Source organism: Cetorhinus maximus, chromosome 14 (genome assembly GCF_964194155.1).
Source record: "Cetorhinus maximus chromosome 14, sCetMax3.hap1.1, whole genome shotgun sequence".
Taxonomy (NCBI): domain Eukaryota; kingdom Metazoa; phylum Chordata; class Chondrichthyes; order Lamniformes; family Cetorhinidae; genus Cetorhinus; species Cetorhinus maximus.
The window spans coordinates 46,310,982-46,333,922 of NC_135892.1; positions in this window are offsets into that span (position 1 = coordinate 46,310,982).

Here is a 22,941-nt window from a genome sequence, read left to right on the forward strand (position 1 = left end):
AACTCAGCAGGTCTGACAGCATCTGTGGAAAGAAATACAATTAACGTTTCAAGTCCGTATGACTCTTCACCAGAACTAAGGAAAAATAGAAAAGAGGTGAAATATAAGATGGTTTAAGGGGAGGTGGGAAAGGTAGAGCTGGATAGAGGGCCAGAGATAATCAAAAGATGTCATAGACAAAAGGACAAAGAGGTGTTGAAGGTGGTGATATTATCTAAGGAATGTGCTAATAGGTGACATTAAGGGTAGAAAGCAGGACGAGCAAGGTACAGATAGCCATAGTGGGGGGAAGGGATCGAAATAGGCTAAAAGGTGGAGATAAAATAATGGATGGAAATACATTGAAAAATAATGGAAATAGGAGGGAAAAGAAAAATCTATATAAATTATTGGAAAAAGGGGATCGGAAAGGGGGTGCGAATGGAGGAGAGAGTTCATGATCTAAAGCTGTTGAACTCAATATTCAGTCCGGAAGGCTGTAAAGTGCCTAGTCGGAAGATGAGGTGCTGTTCCTCCAGTTTGCATTGAGCTTCACTGGAACATTGCAGCAGGCCAAGGATGGACATGTGGGCAAGACAGCAGGGTGGTGTGTTGAAATGGCAAGCGACAGGGAGGTCTGGGTCATGCTTGCAGACAGACCAAAGGTGTTCCGCAAAGTGGTCACCCAGTCTACGTTTGGCCTCTCCAATGTAGAGGAGACCGCATTGGGAGCAGCGAATGCAGTAGACTAAATTGAGGGAAGTGCAAGTGAAGTGCTGCTTCACTTGAAAGGCGTGTTTGGGCCCTTGGACGGTGAGGAGGGGGGAAGTAAAGGGGCAGGTGCTGCACCTTCTGCAGTTACATGGGAAGGTGCCGTGCGAGGGGGTTGAGGTGCAGGGGGTGATGGAGGAGTGGACCAGGGTGTCCCGGAGGGAACGATCCCTGTGGAATGCCGCCAGGGGGGGTGAAGGGAAGATGTGTTTTGTGGTGGCATCATGCTGCAGTTGGCGGAAATGGCGGAGGATGATCCTTTGAATGCGGAGGCTGGTGAGGTGATAAGTGAGGACAAGGGGCACCCTATCATGGTTCTGGGAGGGAGAGGAAGGTGTGAGGGCAGATGTGCAGGAGATGGGCCGGACACGGTTGAGGGCCCTGTCAACCACAGTGGGTGGAAAACCTTGGTTAAGGAAGAAGGAAGACATGTCAGAGGAACTGTTTTGGAAAGTGGCATCATCAGAACAGATGTGATGGAGACAAAGGAACTGAGAGAATGGGATGGAGTCCTTACAGGAAGCAGGGTGTGAGGAGCTGTTGTCAAGGTAGCTGTGGGAGTCGGTAGGCTTGTAATGAATATTGGTGGACAGTCTATCACCAGAAATTGAGACAGAGAGGTCAAGGAAGGGAAAGGAAGTGTCAGAGATGAACCATGTGAAAATGATGGAGGGGTGGAAATTGGAAGCAAAATTAATACATTTTTGCAGGTCCAGACAAGAGCGTGAAGCAGCACCGAAGCAGTCATCGATGTACTAGAGAAAGAGTTGTGGGGGGTGGTGGCCGGAGTAGGACTGGAACAAGGAATGTTCCCCATAAAGAAACAGGCATAACTGGGGCTCATGCGGGTACCCATAGCCACACCTTTTATTTGGAGGAAGTGAGAGGAGTTTAAGGAGAAATTGTTCAGTGAGAGAACAAGTTCAGCCAGACGGAGGATAGTGGTGGATGGGGATTGTTTAAGCCTCTGTTCGAGAAAGAAGCGAAGGGCCCTCAGACCATCCCGGTGGGGGATGGAGGTGTAGAGGGATTGGACGTCCATGGTGAAGAGGAGGGGTTTGGGGCCAGGGAACTGGAAATTGTTGATCTGATGTAGGGTGTCAGAGGAATCGCGGATGTAGGTGGGAAGGGACTGGACAAGGGGAGAGAGAATGCAGTCAAGATAGCCAGAAATGAGTTCCGGGGGGCAGGAACAGGCTGACACCATCGGTCTGCCAGGACAGACCTGTTTGTGGATTTTGGGTAGGAGGTAGAAGCGGGCCATCCGAGGTTGGAAGATTATGAGGTTGGAAGCTGTGGAGGGCAGATCTCCAGAGATGAGGTCAGTGACAGTCCTAGAAACAATGGCTTGATGTTCAGTGGTGGGGTCATGGTCCAGGGGGAGGTAGGAGGAAGTGTCTGCGAGTTGACGCTCAGCCTCTGCGAGGTAGAGGTCAGTGCGCCAGACAACAACAGCACCACCCTTGTCAGCAGGTTTGATGACAATGTCAGGGTTGGACCTGAGAGAACAGAGTGCAGCAAGTTCAGAGAGAGACAGGTTAGAGTGGGTGAGAGGAGCAGAGAAATTGAATTGACTGATGTCACGCTGACAGTTCTCAATGAAAAGATCAAGAGAAGGTAAGAATCCAGAGGGAGGGGTCCAGGTGGAGGGAGAATATTGGAGGTGGGTAAAAGGATCCATTAAACGGGGAGAGGACTCCTGCCCAAAGAAGTGAGCACGGAGACGAAGGCGGCGGAGGAAGAGTTCAGCATCATGCCGAGCCCGAAATTCATTGAGATGAGGGCGTAAGGGTATGAAACTGAGTCCTTTGCTGAACACTGAACGTTCAGCATCAAAGAGGGGAAGGTCAGAGGGCATGGTGAATACACGGCTGGGGCTGGGATTGGAAGATGGGATGGGGACAGAGGGACGGGCAAGGGTGGAGGGTCCTGGATGGGTTTTGGTGTCGATGAGTTATTGGAGCCTGCGTTCCTTTGCACCTGAAAGAAAGAGACAAGGCACTTTACCTGCGCTGGATCGGCAGCCATCTTGGCCTCCTTCTCGCCTTTGGACCCACTGGTTGTGTTGAGATCCCAAGTCTGTTCTTGTCTTTTTCTTTTATATTAAAATAGGAGGGCTGTTGTAATTGAGTGAAGGGTGGTGAGGGCTGTTCATTTATAAATAAGTAAAGAAAAGACTCACCTCAGTGTATTTTCTCCAGCAGTTGCCAGAAATAACTCATCTCCCCTCAATAAAAGACACACAACTCTAAAAGGATTTAAAATGATAAATAATGCCAATGGGAGGAACAATGTGTCAATGATCCACTGACTCTCAAGTTCTGCTCTGAAGAGAATTGTTTCTGTCTCTCTCCAACTCACGGAAAAGTTTTAATTCTCGTTTCTCTCCCAGCTCCAGCTCCAGCTCCAACCACAGATCCCCTCCTTCCCACCCTTGCTACTCCTCCAATCATAGAATTTGTCTCAGGAGGAGCCTGTGATTGGAGGATTTGGTGCTGCCAGCATGGGAGATTGTGATTGGAGGAGCAGTTACTCACAGATTCTGTCCCCCACACGCTAATTGCCCCTCCAATCAAATTGTTTTCCTGATCCCAACGAGATGCCTGTCCTGCGCCAACAACTATTTAGCCCTGTTTGGACTATGGAGGAGCCATTGTATAAGATAACATTTTGTAGGTATGACCTATGGTGAATGTCTTGCCCTCTTCTTTGCTTTTTCATAGGCTATTTGTGAGTTTTTGAGGGTGAATTCACCTGTGACCTCTGTGTATTTTGAACCTTGCACCTTACTTATGTACTTATCTTGCTGTGACATACTTTCATGGCTGAATAGGTTACTTGTTGTTTATCTGTTGTAGCTCAGTGGGTAGTGTTCTTGCTCCTGAGTCAGGAGGGTTCAAATTTTTCTCTGGAGACTTGAACTGAAGGAGTATTGTACCGCTGGATGTGCTATCTTTGAGCAAGGGTTTGAAAGCACTCGTACTTTTGAGTTATAAAGTTGTGGGTTGAAGTATTTTGCAGAGATCTGAGCACATCATCTATGCTAGCATTCCAGCAATGTTAGCAATTCCAGCAATAACCACCTTATTAGTGGCCAAATTCCCAGTGGGCACTTGCAGAGGGACTGGAGTGCATCATGACTCCAAGGAATACTATTATAATTTAATTTGTTAAGCTTCATTTGAAGTTTTGGTGTTTTTATTACAGTTTATTAGTGGTGCCTCCTTCAGAAGGGGGTCATTTATTGCCTCTTTTTTATTTGATTTAAACCTGTTATCATTGGTTTCCATAAAAGAGGTAGAAAACTGTTGCCTTGGCAACAGCCCTCGAGTGCAGCTTCCTTCAACAGAAAACTTTAAAGTTAGTTTATTTGTAGGGACACTAATTATCTCTCAATTGATCAATACCTGTCGTTGGTTGAATCTGAAAGAGGTAGAAGAGCTTTTTGGCACTCAGTCGCAGGGCTACAATATGAAGAAGGTCACTTTGAACTGGAAGACAGAAAGTGAGTCAACACCCTCAGGGTGGGAGAGGAGTAGGTAACTGGAGGAGAAAGAATGGTCTCTGCAAAAGGCACCATGAAAGGTAGTTTTAAGACATGGGTTGAAAGTGTTCAAATTAGTTATTTAATGGCTCTCACTGAGTTTATTTTCAGTGATTATCTTAAAAGCTACTTTGAAATCTGGTAGTACATAGGCTGAACTTCAACTTGAGAGTGTGGCATCTGCATTGATATTTATAGAACTGCATGTTTTTTTTTATAAAGGCACCAATCACTCATTAAGGTTTGTGTAAAGATGTTGTGGGTTCATTTATTAAGACTAGGTACATTAAAAGTAGAAAACTTGATGTTAGCAGCAGTACTGCTCGCCAAAATGGAAACTGAGATTGGATCACATGATGCATTACCATTCTAGTGACGGCATGCTGCTATCCCTTAAAGGCATACAACAACAATAGGATTCTGAAACTTAAATCTCTAGATTGGCTAAAATGTTTCTTTCAATTTGTTTGTACTTTACAGATGAAGTGCTAGAAATTAATTATTGTTTCTAATAAGATATTAGAGAGCCCTGAACTTTGGGTGTTTGTAAGTATGTTTATTGATCAATGTGGGCCATATGGGATTTTTCTTTGAGTTTGTAGTGTATCTGAGGGTATTATAATTAGGAACTGATGGATATTCATCTGCAAGCCACAATTTCAGCTGTTTTGAATTGACAATTTCCAGCCTAAACAGTTTCTTATTTACTTTTTTTTTACAGAAAGCGTCTGTGCCCTGACAGCAGTTAAAAGACAGCTATGGATCAAAGGATACCCTTGGTGTATTGTTAGCTGTTAACCAGACAATATCCAATGTAAGAACTGTATGTGGTAGAATTAATATAGAAACTAAAGAATGCTTGCATGCAAACACTTGAGTATTCTGATTGAAGAATCCAGACAATTATGTTATAAAACATGAGGCAATTTCAAACAGTTTATAAATATAAGATTAAAAGTTGCTGCTGAGTATTGCCAGTGGAAGGAATCCTTTTCAGGAAGCACAATTCTTATGCTTCCTGAGAGCATATCCTTAAATATGGTGTACATTAATTTTTACAGATGAAAAATAAGAGGGTATGGTCGTATAATTCCCTGACCAGTGTCCTCTTGAGTTTTGCTTCCTGTTAGGGGACACCTAATGACAAAAATTAGCCCTTGGATTGTACTCCTGAAACTTTAGGGGTAATTTTAACCCCCTATTTGGTAAGAAGGTAATTTTGTTACAAATTTAAAATCTGACTCTAACCATGCCCACTTCCAATTTTTAACAAAGGTGGGTTGAGAGGCAAGCAACCAATCCATTTGGTTTTTGAAAACATTTAAGGATGCTGTGTGCCTTCAGTTTAGAGGTTTCTATTTTTAATTCATGTCAGCTGGGTTTAATAGGCCTGAGGGAAACATACAGGTAAAAGGAAGTTGTGGTGGAAAAAAGAATTGCACTTGTATAATGCTTTTCCATGACCACCAGATGTCTCTAAGCACTTTCCAGCCAATAGGCACCGTTGAAATGTCAGAAATACATTTTTGGCCAATTTGCACACCACAAGCTCCCACAGCTAATGAGTGACCAGATAATGTATATTTGTGATCTTGATTGAGGGATAAATATAGGCCAAGACAACAGGATAAGTCCCCCTGCTCTTTGAATTGTGCCATGAAATCTCTTACTTAAATATAGTATTGAGAGTCTTCAGTAAAAAGAACCCAAGTATTTGTTAACATTCAGGCCCCAACTATTCTCTCAGGTGGAGTGTCTCAGCTGAAAGACAACACTTCTATCAATGCAGCACTCCATCAGTACTGCACTGGAGTGTCAGACATGATTTTTGTGCTTGTATTTCCTCTTGACCTAATAAGCTAGTTCTAAGCTCCCATCTGTTGTGCCACTGGGTTCTTCACACAAACTTGCCGACTACACACTGATGAATGGTAACAAATACTTCAATTCTTTTTACTGAAGACTCTCAATACTATTTACAAGTTACACAAGAGCTTTACCTGCACATCTTACTTGGGAATTGACACCAGACCCGGTGCTGTGTGACATCTAATCCAGCAATGGTGATGCACACTCACTATTTACATATCCATTAAAGCAATATCACACCATCCCACCCTGCTATCTGTGCCAATCTCATCACTTTCACCATCTCCCTTTTGAACCTCTGCCCCCAACCTCCCAACATGCTGCCTTCATTTCCACCCTCCCTATCTCTTGCCCCACCCTACAATCTCAACCAGCAACACCACTATATCTACCTGCAGCCACAGCCTTTCCTACCAAATAGACAGACAATCAGGCTGGCTGTAAGGTGGCAAACATGGCAACAAAAAAATTGGAAACAGCCTGGAGTGTGTGGGGGAATCCTGCACCTCTGGGTTTCCTGTCCACAACTCTTTCCTGCACTGGGCCCTACTTCTGCACTCTTCTCTCCTCCCCATTCCGCTGCTCCCCAATTGGCTGTAGCAAATATCAATGTTATCGTACCTCCTACCTTCACACACAAAATGGTGGCTTGAATAAAAATCCATCTGCGCACTTGTAACAAGAATTTGTGTCTTTTTTACCATGCAGCCCAAGCAGCCAACATCCTCATGTGTTCTAATAAATAGTGAATATAAAGCAACCAACCTGTCAGTTGATTTTTCAAGTAATTTTTTAGTAACTGTTGGGTAGAAATTAGAATTTGAGGTACTGACATTGTAGGCATTTCATGAACCCAAAATCCAAACCTCAAATGATGTTTGAAAAAATGTCTTGAGCTGAAAGTGAGTTAGGTATTGTCGAGCACATCTGATAGCCGCCTAATTGGTGTTTAAGCCTTGAGTTTGCAAATGAGGGCCTAATGCCCATTTTGTGGGAACTTAAATCTGCCACATTCAACATTCTTCAGTAGCTGCCAACCAAAGTTAAGTTTTAGAGAAATTTCAATTTTTAAAAGAAAGTCTATAGTTAGTTATTGTAATAAATGCAAAATACTGCAGCTGCTGGAGATCTGAAATAAAAACAGTGCTGGAAAAACTCAGCTGGTCTGACAGCGCCTGTAGAGAGAGAAAGAGTTAACGTTTTGAATCCAATATGACTCTTCAATGGAACTCCCAGATATGGGTACAGCCCAGTGTGAGATTGACACTATCTCCGCTGGATTTTCAAGTGCCCAGTGAGAGCTCACCAGACACCGCTAGAACTACAACGCTTTCCAAGGCATGGGCCACTCTTTCAGGGCCCATTCTAGGGCACCCTACCCTTCACAAGGGCTCCTGGCTTTTCTGGGATCGGACTGCACTGGATGCAGTGAGGCCGCCATCTCCACCACTCCAGTTCAGGGATCTGAACCTGATTCCCTTTCAATTGGCTGAGGGCGACAGAGGCCATTGCCCATTCATTTGGAACGCTGTTCACCTATCTCTTAGGGCCAATTGACCCATGTTTAACCACTGTTCACTTGGAACCCTTCTTCATTCTAACTCCTTGCCGTCCGAACTTTGCCGGCCAGGCACTTCCGACCAGAAGTAAGAGCCCCATGGGGCCTGGCTCCCAGCCTCACCAGGCAAGTGAAAAAACAGTAAGACATGGTACATTATATTGAAGTACTTGCAGCCATCTTCAGCCAGAAGTGCCAAGTGGATGATCCATCTCTGCCTCCTCCTGAGGTCCCCAGCATCTTGGATGCCAGTCTTCAGCCAATTTGATTCACTCCACATGATATCAAGAAATGCCTGAAGGCACTGATACTGCAAAGGCTATGGGCCCTGATAACATTCCGGCAATAGTACTGTGCTCCAGAACTTTCTGCGCCCCTAGCCCAGCTGTTCTAGTACAGCTACAACACTGGCATCTACCTGGCATTGTGGAAAATTGCCCAGTTATGTCCTGTTCACAAAAAGCAGAACACATCCAACCTGGCCAATTACCACCCCATTAGTCTTCTCTTGATCATCAGCAAAGTGATGGTAAATGTTGTTGAGAGTGCTATCAAGTGGCTCAACTTACTCAGCAATAACCTGCTCATTGACGTTCAGTTTGGGTTCCACCAGGGCCAGTCAGATTCTGACCTCAATACAACCTTGGTCCAAACATGGACAAAATAGCTGAATTCAAGGGTGTGGTGAGGGTAGCTGTGCTTGACATCAAGGCTGTATTTGACCGGGTGTGGCATCAAGGAGCCCTAGCAAAACTGGAGTCAATGGGAATTGGTGGGGTGGGGAACTCTCCACTGTTTGGAGTCATACCTAGCACAGAGGATGGTTGTGGTCATTTGGAGATCAATCATCTCAGTGCTGGACCATCATTGCAGGAGTTCTTCAGGGTAGTGTCCTAGGTCCAACCACCTTCAGCTGCTTCATCAATGACCTTCCATCCATCGTAAGGTCAGTACACAATCAGCAGCAAACATCCCCAGTAATGTTCAGCACCATTTGCAACTCTTCAGATACTGAAACAGTCCATGTCCAAATGCAGCAAGACTGGGCAATATCCAGGCTTGGGCTGAAAAGTGGCAAGTAATATTTGTGCCACACAAGTGCCAGGCAATGACCATCTCCAACAAGAAAGAATATAACCATCTCCCTTTGACATTCAATGGCATTACCATCACTGAATCTGCGATCAACAACTTGGGGATTACCAATGACTAGAAACTGAACTGGATTAGCCACATACCTACTGTGGCTACAAGAACAAGTCAGAGGCTAGGAATTTTGTAGCAAGTAACTCACCACCTGACTCCCCAAAGCCTGTCCATCATCCAAAAGCACAAGTCAGGAGTGTGATGGAATACTCTCCACATGCCTGGATGAGTGCAGCTCCAACAACACTCAAGAAGCTCGACACTATCCAGGACCAAGCAACCCACTTGATTGGCACCCCATCCACCAAAATAAACATTCATTCCCTCCTCCCCTGGTGCACAGTGGCAGCAGTGTGTACCATCATAAGATGCACTGCAGCAACTCAGAGGCTTCTTCAATAAGACTTTTTCCAAATGTTCGGTCTCTACCATCTAGAAGGACAACAGCAGATGCATGAGAACACCGCTACCTGGAAGTTCCCCTCCAAGTTGCTCACCATTCTGACTTGGAAATATCACCATTCCTTCACTGTTATGACACAGACTAATGATACCAATTACCTACGGGTAAATTGAGCTTTTTAAGAGATTTTTTTCAAAAGAAATACAAGTAAAGACACTGAGAAAAACATGGCTGATAATATAAAGTGACCACTTTCTGAAAAATTCCTATGTAGATTATACTTGTCCAACTGGTCCTGAGAGGACATGGAATATTACACCTGAAAGGAGTCATGGCTGCCTTCAAACAGAGACCCTTGAAAGGGAGATAGGAGTGATGCAAAAGATTGAACTTTAATCTCCTGTGGTTGTGGAGACAAAATTCTGATTTGCAGACATCTGAAATCCATCTAAAAGCAAAATACTGCGGATGCTAGAATCTTAAACAAAAACTGAATGCTGGAAAAACTCAGGTCTAACAGCATTAGTGGAGAGAAAAGCAGAGTTAACATTTCGAGTCCGTATGAAGTCACACGGACTCAAAATGTTAACTCTGCTTTTGTTTCCGAAATCCATCTGTTGATTTATATCTCCAATGTGTAAATGGTCTGAGGTGAAAAGAACATGGACTCTGGGTGCAAGTCATTGTCTTTTCCCTTCCAGAATACACAAGGAAAAATCAGTTTGAAAAGCTGATATGCTGATGTGGGACAGCCACCTGTAGAACTAAGGGCAGGATTTTCCCGTTGGCGAGTGGGGGGTGGGGCCCACTCGCCACGCATAAAATGATGTTGGGCGGAACTCCCAATGTCACCCCGCCCCATTTAAACGTTTAAACAACAGCGGGGGCTCAGCAGAATCAGTTGTGCGCCCGCCGACTTGTCAATGGCCAATTGAGGCCACTGACAGTCATTTTAAGTAATTAATGGACCTGCCCATCCAACCTTAAGGTTGGTGGCCAGGCCAGGGGCCCTGGCGGGCATTAGAAAAATCATGAAACCTCATCCACAGGTGGGATGAGGTTTCATGTAGGTTTTAAAAAATTTAATAAAAGTTTTTAAAGTTATGAACGTGTCCCAACTCATGTGACAGTATCACATGAGGGGACATGTGAGGGAGTTTTTTCTTTCTATTTTTAATAATTTGTACAGTAGAGACATTCTCACTGAGGCAGCACTTAGCCTCAGGGAGATGAGTGCGCTCTTGCATGCGTAAACGAGCGCACTCTCGGCTTAGGAATTCTCCCCCGCCACCCGCACGGTTCCACATAGCGCTTCCGTGCAGACAACACGCTGGGTGGGCCTTAATTGGCCTGCCCACGTAAAATGGCAGTGCGCCCCTGATTGGGGGTGCTGATTGGAGGTTTGCCTCCACGCGCCTGGACTTCAACTCTCTTCTTCCCCCCCCCCACTTGGACGGGGGAAAAATCCTGCCCTAAGTGTCTCCAATCTAACTACGAAACTGCCAGAATCACCCAACTTAACGGCTGCAACATATTGCCATCTACGCCTCACAGGCCAAAGACTGACCGATTCATATATTTATTTTCAAACTTTTTCCCAACTCTTTCAGTTGTGACCTGTGTACGTGTTTTATGATTTTTATTATTTTTTCTCAGATTTTAGTAAGTGATAAACTTGACTCAAGCCTGGTTAAATTGGCTCCTTCTAATAAATAATTAATTTTGGACTGGGGGAAAAAGCGTCAATGGGGGAAGGGATCCTTTTTTAACTTAACCTTGTTTTAACCAACTGTGGGGTTGGATGAAGAAGGGGAGCCAGCTCATTCCTCCTCACCTGGGAGCATAACAAATTGGGGGCCTCACCTGGGGACTGGACATAACTGTCACTGGGTCAAAATCCTAGAACACTCTCCCTAACAGCACTGTGGGTGTATCCACACCACATAGACTGCAGAGGCAGCACATCATCACCTTCTGAAGGGCAATTAGGGATGGGCAATAAATGTTGGCCTTGCTCAAAATGCCCATGTTCCATGAACGCATTTTAAACAAATCAAGCCCATTAATGAACCAGTTGCTGTAACAAATCTCTTGCTTTATTCTGGTAGATTCTTAAGTGTCTGATTGTAGAATATGCATGTGTTTTCTTGATCTACACTCACAGGTTGACTCTGCCGTGCAAAATCTAGGCATCATCGAGGAGCCACAGCTGAACGTCAAAGCCCTGACACATCAGTCAAGATGACTTATATCTATCTCTGCAACATTGCTTACCTCTGCCTAGCTGGTTTAGAAACATTTGTCTATTCTTTGTCTCCAGAGCCCTCCCTGCTGACCTTCAATTCTCCACCCTCCATAAATTTATCTTGTCCAAATCCCAGCTGCTTGCATTCTGCCTGTGCTAAATTCCACTCACCCATTCCCCATGTCCTTTCTGACCTACATTGGCTCATCTCTGTCTCCAACACACATTTAAAAAAACTCATCCTTGTCTTCAAATCATTACATGGTTTCAGCCCATCTAATTTCTGCACTTTCTCCAGTCTTACTTACCCTCCTCAAGGAGAATAAGGATCCTACATCACTTGTGGCACCATCACCATCCTCTGCTTCTTTGGCCCCCCTGATAGTTGGCACATCTATGTGCCAGGTTCTGGTTGTAACAGCTGCCCCTGTGGCGATGCAGGCAGAACAGTCCCAAGAGAGGATCCCATGCGTGCCTCCCAGATGAGGAGGGCTGCCAGAGCCTTCACGGTTGCAAAGCCAAAAACGTGAGCAGGCTGCTTCCACCACCTATGAGGTAGGAAGTGGGTGCACAATGTAGGATTGGCTGAATGTGGAGGGCACTGCATCACTCAGCAGGTCACTGTGGGGGATTTTAGATGTTGCAGGCAAATATTAACTTTAACTCACTATGTAAATAAATTCACTGTTACAATGGGATTAATTCTCTTTATAACTTTGTGTCATTTACAAATTCTTTAGCATGATGGCTTCTCACTGGTGACAGTGAAGACTCCAGGCTTTAGTCCATGTTGTGCAGCAGACCACAATCAAGTGAGAAACCCTGACAGGTGAATATTGTCCGATGGACTGCTCAATGAGGGTTCTTGTTATCATGTGGCTATCATTATAAAACTTTTTGGGCCACGTTTCATGGCACACCGACAGGGGTGGGGAGCCATTGTCTCAGAAGGTGGTCATTGTTCCCTAGAATCCATCTATGGACCTGGGGGTGAGATGGAACTGATGCAGAAGAGTAACTGGTGTTGAATGTATGCATCATGGCAGCTTCCAGTAAAGTGTGCACAGGCATGCAGGAACTTTTTGTTGTGGTCGCATGCCAACTGTGCATTTATGGAGTGGTAGGCTTTCCTGTTATTAAACCTCACTGGACTCTCTCATGGATGACCACATGGGTGCAGTTAATGATGCCCTGCACTCATGGGAACCTGTCAATCATGGCAAATCTGAATGCCCTCTGAGTCTGGAGAGCCCTATTGGTAGAGAATCTGTAGTCTTCAGGCTTGGTGAAAAGGGCATCTGTGCCCAGCGTGATGCAGCAGCGTGCAACTGACTGCAAAATGTCAGAGATCAGCGGCTGAGCCCCGAAATGAGCCAGAGACCAAGAAATTCTAGGCCACAGTTACTTTGACTGCTACAGTTAGGGCTTGGCTATGAATGGAGCAAGGTGTGAGCTCCTCATTGATGAAGGTACAGATGTCTGTGACCACTTCTCTGGAGAGTCAGTCTCCCTCGGCGCTACCTTTCTGATATGTCCAGGTAGCTTTGCCTGTTCTGGTATATCCTTTACTCTGGCTAGTGTCTCCTTCTCCATGGCTCTGGCTTTGTGGCTGTGCACTCCTGATGTTCAGGCACCCTTCCCTGCTGACTATGCTGCAGCTGTGCTACTTTGACTACCTATATGTGTAATTCACATCATTGATTATGGGCTAAACTACTCTCCATATCACAATAGTATATAGAGGCACTTGAGAAGATACAAATAAGATTTACTAAAATGATAGAACTGTGAGGTTTGCCTTAGATTTCCCTTCTAGAAAAGGGAAGACTGAGTGGTGACCTGATAGCCTTTAAAATTAAAGAGTTTTATAGGGCAGATGTAGAAAAAATGTTTTGACTTAGGAAAGACACCAGAATTAGGGACCAAAAATAAACGTTAGTCACTCATAATCCAATAGGGAATTCAGGAGAAACCGTTTTATCCAGATAATGGTTAGAATTTGGAATTCATGACTGCAAGGAGTAATTGATGCAATACTATTGATGCATTTAAGGTGAAGCTGGATAAACATCAGGCAGAAGGAAATTATGCTGATGGGGTGAGATGAAGAAGGCAGGAAGGAGACTCAAGTGGAACATAAATACCAGTAATCACCTTTGGGCCAAATGATCTGTTTCTGTGCTCTAAGTACTATGTAAACTGAACTCAGGCCTCTGCTTGCTAATACTGTATGCTGTCCTGGTCAGACTCTTTTATTATGAATATTTAAATGTTACAGACTGAAGCATGAGCTGAAAATGAAACCAAGAAAAAGTTGCTTCGTTACCTCTAATCTGAGTAGGATTTGCAGTGTCACATAAACTATACTTAAATGGAATGGTTAAAACGAGTCATTTGTGTATTTTAAGTCAACTGGAACCATGTAGAACTGACATTCTCCAAGTGTGTAGAGTAAGCACCCTCTTCTTTATCACTAGTTCTTGGCCACAATAAAAAGAATTCTGAAATACTTATTGTTCCTGAAAATCTTTTTCAGTGCCACCTGTAAAAGGTAATATCGTAACATGAGCTATAGTCTTCCTCTGAAGAAATAAATCTTTTCTCAAGTCATTAACAAACCTGAGCTCCCAATTTATGTTCAATCTCCAAGCTTTCATATTCTTTAAAATAGTTATTTCATTCCTAGTATGAATTTTGAGCTATTTCACTCAGCGTAAGTCAACTAGATAGTGATTGAATTTGATTTTTCATTGTATTGTAGATGCCTGTAACATGCATGTCTTTACTATGAACTCTCAATGAAAGAAATTCTTTATCCTATATAACTACACAGAAATACCTTTAACTCAGTCAGAAAGGTGTCTCAAATATCATTACAGTGGAGGTGAAACGCCTTATATGGAAATGCAAATCTTCAACATTTTTACAAAATGAAATTCAAAAAAAGTTATTTTGTTTTCTTTCCCTCCTTTTAGTCTCCATGGGTTACAGGCCTTTCCTGGGTTGAGATGGAACCCAGGTAGCCTGTTCCCATTTTCTGATGAACTCTGTTCTCCCTGCAGAGATGCTGCTCACACATCTGCGGAGTATTACTAGTGTTTGCTCTTTTTATATCAGAATTCCAGCATCTGTAGTATTTTCCTTTTGTAACCTGTTCCCAGTCTTTTTCTGATGCTGATTTTTCAGCTGGCATGCACAAGGCAACCAGGGCCAAACCTCTCTCCAATTTCTCCTTGAGGTGGGCAGGTTCCAGACCCTTGTTTTACACAGCACTCAAGTTCTGATCAACAATTAGAGCTTCAGAGGCAAGTGAGGAAAAGCCATTGGGTTTAATATAGTTGGAAAAATATTCCATTGGATTAATGTTAATATAGGCTAGCCACAGAAAAACACTGATGATCGTATATCAAATCAAGAATATTCCCTTGAGATTAGTATTAGCATAAAGCATGAGATTTTACTTTTTATTTGTGTCTGCCATGTATGTCCCAGAATTACACCAAATAAATTATGAATGTATCTTCTCACATTTTTGTGCCTGCTGTAATATCTCTTTTTGGCATAAATAATTTTCTAGGAAGGACTATAAGCATGAAAATAAAGTACGAGTAGGGACTTGAACAAAACTTTAGGGTTTGGTTCCTTTCACTGGCAACCAAGACCCAAGCTTCTGATCTGAAGGAAATGCAACTCTTGTTCCAGGAATGAGGTCCAGGCTACTTTACCTTCCACCCTGAATGGGCAAGAAGTTGGCAGGAAATTCTTATTGGCCACCTGCTGACACAGCGCAGGCAGCAGGATCAGCTTCTGAGCCCATTTCATGGGGTTTCATATTAGGACAAGGGGCCTATGTTTTCTTGTGGGGCCTGGAGCGCACTCCTTGCAGCCTGCTCAATAGAGATAATAATGCAATTCTTTTTGAATCGCACAATTGATTTTACCTCCACCACACTCTGAACTTTATTCAAGCCTATTATGTGACAGCTTATCAAATGCCTTCTGGAAGTCCATGTGCACAACATCAACTGCATTACCCTCATTTAAAGTCATTCCATTACTCAGTTACATTTTTGGCTGCCAATCATCATTTCCAGTTTATCTGGGCCAGATCTGTTCTCACCCTATTGAAGTTTGTCCTCCCCCAATAAATCATTCTTGACCTGGATTTCTCCATGTCCTTTTCCATGCCAAACTAAAGCTTATACAATGATCGCAGCCTCTCATATGTTCAGCCACTGACATTTGATCCGTTTGGCCCACCTCATTTGAAAGAACCAGATCCAGTAATGCCTCCTTTCTCACTGAACTGGAAACATCCTGATGTAGAAAATTCTCCTGAACACACTCTAGGAACTCTTGCCTCTCTGTCCTTTCATTATCCTAATATAGATGGGATAGTAATACTGTAAAGTTTTCCATTATAACTACTCTTGCACCTCTCTGTAATTTCCTTGTAAATTTGTTCCTTTACATCTTTTCTGCTAGTTGGTGGCCTCTAGAATATACCAAGCAATGTAATAGTACCTCTATTGTTTCAAAGCTCTAACCGTATAGATTCTGTCCTTGGCCCCTCTGAAACATCCTCTCTCTCCAGCACTTAATCCTCTCCTTAACCCCTCCTGATTTCTTCCCTTTCCTATCTTACCTGAACACCTAGTATCCAGGATTATTTAGTACCCAGTCCTGCCTTTCTTGGAACCTGGTCTCCATTATCACCACAACATCATATTTCCACATGGCTATCAGCATGTGTAGCTCATCGACCTTATTTACCACACTCCATGCATTCACATACATTTACAACTTAGACTTTATTGCAATTCCTCTTACTCTGACCCCCACCTTACTATTTCCTACGCCAGTTCTAACTGTCTCTCCCATTTCTCTGTGTACCTTGGTGTTCCTTTCTAATATTACCTCTTGGTTCCCATACCCCATCCAAGTTAGTTTAAACACTCCAATAGTACTAGCGAATCACCCCACAAGGAAATTCACCCTTATTCAGTTCAAATTGGTTGTCAGTGTAATTCTTAGCACAATCAGGATTGTTGAGCGAGTGGTATCCAATTGCAGAATCACATCTAATGTTGGACACTCTGTTTTGAGTTTTGCAAGCATGTGCTGTTTGAGTATGGTCAGTCCTTTTCCCTTTGCGAGCAGCTGAAGGGACATGCTGTTTAATATGATCCACCAGTCAATGGTATGTATGGCCTACATATCTGGCATTGCACCGGTGGTGAAATTCATATACATAAGAAATTGGAGCAGCAGTGGACCACACAGCCTATTGAGCCTGCTCTGCCATTTGATACAGTCATAGCTGATCTTGGGCTTCAACTCCATTTTCCTACCTGCTCCCCATATCCCTTAATTCTGAGACACCAAAACTCTGTGTACCCTAGCCTTAATGTATTCAACAATAGTGCATCCACAACCCTCTGGGGTAGAGAATTCCAAAGATTCACATCCTTTGAGTGAAGTAATTCCTCCACATCTCAGTCCTAAATGATTGGCCTCTTTTCCTAAGGCTGTGCCCCTGTGTTTTAGATTCCCCGACCAATGGAAACAATCTCTGTGTCCACCCTATCAAGCCCCTTTAGAATTTTGTAGGTTTCAATGAGATTGCCCCTCATTCTTCTAAACTCTAGAGAATATAGGCTCTATTTACTCAGGCTCTCATCATAGGCCAACCCCATCATCTCAGGTACCAATTTAGTGGATCTTCACTGTACTGCCTCCAATGCAAGCATACCCTTTCTTGAATGTGGAGACCAAAACTGCGCACACTACTCCAGATATGGTCTCACCAAAACCCTGTACAACTGTAGCAAGACTTCTTTATTCCTGTACTCCAAACCCCTTGCAATAAAGGCCAACATTCCATTTCCCCTCTTAAGTGAACCGGATTAGCCATATAAATACTGTGGCTACAAGAGCAGGTCGGAGGCTAGGAATCATGCGACGAATAACTCACCACCTGACTCCCCAAAGTCTGTTAACCATCTACAAGGCACAAGTCAGGAGTGTAATGGAATACTCCCACTTGCCTGGATGAGTGCAGTTCCCACAACACTGAAGAAGCTCGACACCACCCAGGACAAAGCAGTCCGCTTGATTGGCACCACATCCGCTCCCTCCACGACAGACACACAGTGGCAGCATTGTGTATCATCTACAAGATACACTGCAGGAATTCATCAAGGCTCCTTAGACAGCACCTTCCAAACCCACGACCACTACCAACTAGAAGGACAAGGGCAGCAGATAGATGGGAACACCACCTGGAAGTTCCTCTCCAAGTTACTCACCATCCTGACTTGGAAATATAACGCCGTTCCTTCACTGTTGCTGGGTTAAAATCCTGGAACCCCCTTCGTAACAGTACTGTGGGTGTACCTACACTACATGGACTGCAGCAGTTCAAGAAGGCAGCTCACCACCACCTTCTCAGGGGCAACTAGGGATGGGCAATAAATGCTGGCCCAGCTAGCGAAGCCCACATCCCATGAATGAATTTTTAAAAATTGTTTGCTGCACCTGAATGCTAACTTTCTGCATTCTTTGTACAAGCACACCCCTGTCTCTTTGATCATCAACACTTACAAGTTTCTCAGTTTTTCAAAATATTCTGCTTTTTTTATTTTTATGGTTAAAGTAAATAACTTCAGACTTCCCTATATACTCCATATCCAAATTTGTTGCCCACTCACCTAAGCTATCTATATCTACTTGCAGCCTCTGTATCCTCCCCACAGCTTACCTTTCTACCTAGCTTGGTATCATCAACAAACTTAGATACATTACTCCCTGTCTCTTCACATAAATCATTAATATAGATTGTAAGTAGCTGAGGCCCCAGCACCGATCCTTGCAGCACTCCACTATTTACTGCCTGCCAACTTGGAAAATGCCCTGCTTATGCCCACTCTCTGTTTTCTATCTGTTAACCAATCCTCTATCCATGCTAATATATTACCCCCAATTACTTGAGCCCTTATCTTACCTAGTAACATTATGCGCAGCACCTAATCAAATGCCTTTTGGAAATCCAGGTATGCTACAACTACTGGTTCCCCTTTACCTACCCTACCAGTTACATTGCCAAAAAAGCTCTAATAAATTTGTCAAACAAACCATGTTTGTTCTAATAACACAATATGCTATTCTAAGTTCATTGTTTAATAATAGATTACAGCATTTTCCCAACAAATTATGTTAACTGGCCAGTAATTCACTGTTTTCTGCCTTCTCTCCTTTCTTGAAAAATGGTGTAACATTTGCCAATTTCCAGTCTAGTGTTCCTGAATCGAAGGAATTTTGGAAAATCATAGCTAGCACTATCTCTGCAGTTATCTCTTTTAGAACCCTGAGGGTGTCTCAAGTTCTGGGGTCTCAAGTTTCTCCAACCCTTTTTCCCGAATTTCCTCTCTCTTTTTACCACTTAGGTTACTGCCTATTTTTAGTATGAAACTTGTGTCTTCCTCTGTGAAGAGAGATGCAAAACACTTGTTTTGTTTTGCCAGTGTCTCTGGCATTTCCTCATTCCCCATGATAATTTCTCCTGCCTCTGCTTCTAAAGGACTAATGTTTACTTGAGCTATGCTCTTCCTTTTTATACACTTATAAAAGCTCTCTCAATTTTTTAAATATTTCTGGAAATTTACTCATTCTATTTTTTCCTTTTTTGTCAACTTTCTGATGGCCTTTTTCTGGTTTCTAAAGCACTCCCAATCCTTAGACTTGCCACTGTTCTTTGCAACAATGTAAGCCTCTTGTTTTAATCTAATACTATCCTTAACTTCCTGAGTGAGCCATGGTTGAGTCCTCCTTGCTTAATTTTTGTTATGCAGTGGAATGTATTTTTATTGAACGTTTTGAATTGTTTCTTTAAATGTTTCCCATTGTTCATTTCCATATTTTTAGTCTATTTACCCCATTAACCTTAGTCAGTTCTCCTCTCATACCTATGTAATTGGCTCTGTTTAAATTTAAAATTTTTGTTGGCAATTGGAATATGTCACTTTCAGATTTAGCATGGAATTAAATGACATTATGATCATTATTTCCCAGTGGATCTTTTACTATGACATTACAAATTAACCCTGCTTCATTGCACAATACTAGAACTAAGATGGTTTTATCCCTAGTTGGCTCCACTATGTACTGCTCCAAGAAGCTATCACAAAAACATTCTACAAACCTGTCTTCTAGACCATTCTTGCCAATTTGATTGTCCCAGTCTATATGAAGATTAAAGTCCCTGACAATTATTACAGGCCCTTTGTTCCAGGCTCCAATAATTTCTTGTTTAATATTCTGCCTAACAGTATAACTACTGTTAGGGGGCCTATTACCACTAGTGCTTCTTGACTCTTGCTGTTCCTAATTTCCACCCATACTGTTTCTACTTCATGATCTACAGAGACCAGATCCTTTCTCACTAACGTCCTTATATCATCCCTTACTATAACGGCTGCCCCACCTCCTTTGCCATTCTATCTGTATTTCTGAAATATTGTGCACCCTGGAATATTTATTTCCCAACCTTGGTCATCTTGTAACCATGTTTCTGTAATGGCGATTAGATCTAAATCACTTACCTCTTTGTGCCACGAATTCATCTATCTTATTGCAGATGATTCGTGTATTCAGAAAAAGAACCTTTAATTTCATTTTTTTTACTTCTATTCTGTTCTGTGCAGCTGCGACTGGGAGCTCTGAAGGTTGTGTTGCTTGCCCAGTATGTTTTGGAACCAACTAGGGATGAAGCTATCTTATATTTAGTATTGTGTAATGCAGCAAGGTTAATTAATAATGTAATAATAAAAGATTCACTGAGGAATAGTGATCACAATACTAGAATTCCAGTTTAAATTTGTAAGTGACATACTCCAGTCACAAACAAAAATCCTAAACTCAAACAAAGCCAATTATATAGATATGAGGGGAGAACTGGCTAAGGTAAATTGAGTAAATAGACTAAAAAATAAAGCTGTTAATGAACAGTGGCAAACATTTAAAGAAACAATTCAAAATGCCCAACTAATGTACATTCTATAGAAAAACAAAAGCTCAGAAAGAAGGACCCATTGGTGGTTCACTCAGCAAGTTAGGGATAGTATTAGATTACAAGGAGAAGCTTACAATATTGTTTAAAAAAAAACCCCTCCAGTCTGAGGATTGGGAGTGTTTTAGAAACCAAAGGGTAACCAAAAAGTTGATAAAAAGGAATAAAATGGAAATTGAGAGTAAACTAGCCAGTAATATAGAAACAAATTGTAGAATCTTATATAAGTATATTAAAACGGGAAGAGAGTTCCCAGTTGGCCTGTTAGAATCAGTGGCAGGAGAAATTATCATGGGGAATGAGGAAATGGCATAGGCATTGCACAAATATTTTGTGCCCGTCTTCACAGTAGAAGACACCAGTTTCATTCCAGAAATAGGTGGTAAACTAGGGGCTAAAAAGAGTGGGGAAATTAGGGAAATTTATGTAAACAGGGAAAACATATTGGAGAAACTTGGGGGACTAAAATGCGACAAATCCCTGGGGTCCGTTGGCCTACACCCCAGGATTCTAAAGGAGATAACTTCAGAGATAGTGAATGTGCTGGCTGTGATTTTCCACAATTCATTGGATTCAGGAATGGTCCCATCAGATTGGAAATTGGCAGATGTTACTCTGCTTTTTAAGAAAGGAGGGATAGAGAAAATGCGGAACTACAGGCCAGTTTGCCTAATATCAGTTGTGGGGAAAATGCTGGAACCTAGTATTAAGGAAAAGTTAACAATGTACTTAGAAAATCATAGTATTATTGGAACAAAGTCAACATGGTTTTACGAAAGAGAAATCATGTTTAACAAATTTATTGGAATTTTTTGAGGCTGCAACTAGCAAGGTAGATAATGGGGGACCAATAGATGTAGTGTACCTGGATTTCCAAAAGGCATTCAACAAGGTCACATAAGAGGTTAATAGGCAACATAGGTGTGCATAGAGTTGGAGATAATACGAGTATGGATAAAGGATTGGTTAACAGATAGGAAGCAGGGAGTGGGCATAAATGGGACATTTTCAAGTTGGCAGATAGTGCATCATGGCACACCACAAGAGTCAGTGCTGGGGCCATAGCTATTTACAATCTATATTAATGACTTAGATGAAGACACAGAGAGCAATGTATCTAGGTTTGTGGATGATACAAAGGTAGGTGGAAAGGTAAGCTGCAGGGAGTACATAAGAGGTTGCAAAGAGATATAGACAGGTTAAGTGAGTGGGGAACAAGATGGCAGATGGATTATAATGTAGGGAATGTGAAGATATTCACTTTGATAAAAAGATTATAAGAGCTGAATAATTTTTTAAGTGAGAAACTTATTGTTGCTCAAGGAGACTTTGGTGTGCTTGTTCAAGGAATGCAGAGAGTTAGCATGCAGGTGCAGCAAGCAATTAGGAAGTTAAATGGCTTGTTGGCCTTCATTGCAAAGGGATTGGAGTACAGGAATAAAGAAGTCTTGCTACAGTTGTAAAGGGTTTTGGTGAGAACACATCTGGAGTACTGTGTGCAGTTTTGGTTTCCACAGGTATGAAAAGATATACTTGCACTGGAGGCAGTACAGCAAAGATTCACCAAATTGGTCCCTGGGATGAGGGGGTTGTCCTATTGTGAGATGCTGAGCAAATTGGGTCTATTTTGTCTGGAGTTTAGAAGAGTGAGAGGCAATCTCATTGAAGCATACAAGATTCTGAAGAGCTTTGATAGCATAGAGCATTACATAGCTGGAGAAAGAGGATGTCCCAGAGGGTTCAAGGAAAGAATGAATTTGGCTGGAGGTAAGGAACAAAAAAGGTACAATTACATTGCTCAATGTAGTCTATAGGCTACCAACTAGTGGGAAGGATGTAGAAGAACAAATCTGCAGAGGAATTACAGAGAGGTGCGAACATTATGGGCAGAGGTTTCGGGTCGGTGGGCAGTCACGATCAGCAGGCCTGGGAGCGGCTGGGGAATGGACTGCCAACTGCAATTGGCCCCTGACCACGATTTCACACTGGCCAATTAACGGCCAGCCACTGTAAAAGGTGCACTGAAAGGCTCAGCGCTGCCAGGGTGGGGGCAGGAAGAGGGTGAGCCCTGAAATTGGCCGGGTGGGGGGAGTGCAGAAGGAAAGCTCCCTGAAGGCAGAGAGCTGTCTCAGGGAACTGATCAATTTAAAATCAACAAAAACTGAATGTAAAATCGGGAAAAAATGTTCATGGATCAGAATGAAGCACCTCATGATGAAAATTTTTTCAAAACCATTTTTAAAAAAATTAATCACGGAAACCTCATCCTGCCCTTGGATGAGGTTTCCTCAAAAATGCAAAGGCCGCCTGGCTGATTCGCCCGCCTGCCAACCATAACATTGGACAGGCAGCAAAAAAT